This window comes from Lytechinus variegatus, chromosome 1 (genome assembly GCF_018143015.1).
Source record: "Lytechinus variegatus isolate NC3 chromosome 1, Lvar_3.0, whole genome shotgun sequence".
NCBI lineage: Eukaryota > Metazoa > Echinodermata > Echinoidea > Temnopleuroida > Toxopneustidae > Lytechinus > Lytechinus variegatus.
In genome coordinates, this window is record NC_054740.1 from 71,162,256 (window position 1) to 71,163,345 (window position 1,090).

A 1,090-nucleotide genomic window follows, 5' to 3' on the forward strand; every position below is an offset into this window, starting at 1 on the left:
CGTCTTTCGGATGGTGACGTTGAAGGTCGGTCCCAGACGTAAATAATCATATCTGATTGATACACGTCTGACAAAACTCAAAACACACACACGTTGTTCAAGTCAGTGATTCTAAAAGAAAATCAGGGTCCCATAACACAAAGGTCAGCGATTGATCGTACGCTTGATTTCTACGATTGATTGTACACTGTAGTCTATGGAATCAACATTTTTCTACGATCATTGCTTACCTTTGTGTCACGGGCCCCAGGAGACATTACGATCGACTTTGTGATGAAGGGATTTGAAATGTGTGTGTGTGTGGGGGGGGGGGGGGCGTCGTGGTCTAGTGGTTACGACTCTCATCTTTCAATCAGAAGAAAGTAGGTTCGAATCGCGAATCGCGATCATTGCGTGTTTTACTTCAGCAAGAGATTTACCCACATTGTGCTCCACCCGACCCAGGTGAGATAAATGGTTACCCGGTAGGATTTATTCCTTGAATGCTTTATCTCCTCCTTATTAAGGCGGCTCGGCTACAGTCGGGGAAATAATATGATACCCAGTATCATGCGCAGTGGAGTATATGGAGTTATAATATCCGCGCTGTATAAATGGACCTTATTGTTATCATTAAAATACATCATTTTAAAGAACACATTTGATTTTAAGACATTTTTTATAACCTTTTTTTATCATTTCAAATCTATAACTTCATCCAAACGACATACGAATGGTGAAAAGTGTGCCTGTACCAAGCAAATCACACACACCATAAGGGAGAATGCTATCAGGTGACTTGAATAAAATTTTCCTTGTTTATATTTAGTAGATAACCTAGTTTCTATGGATTGAATTTCTTGTAGGGGGTTTTCTTATACAGAAATATTATAAGAATAGTTATTGTAAGTGATCATCAGCATAACTTCGGGGTTACTTTGATGTTCCCCTAGTTTGTCTAGAAATGAAATGAAATCAATTTCAATCGAACAATTGATGTAAATATTGACTAAATAGGCAGTCGAACCTGCAGCTACACGAACACGAACTCGTAAACAATTTATTGTGTATAAGTCAATCACAAGGTACGGAAAGAAATATAGATGAATGT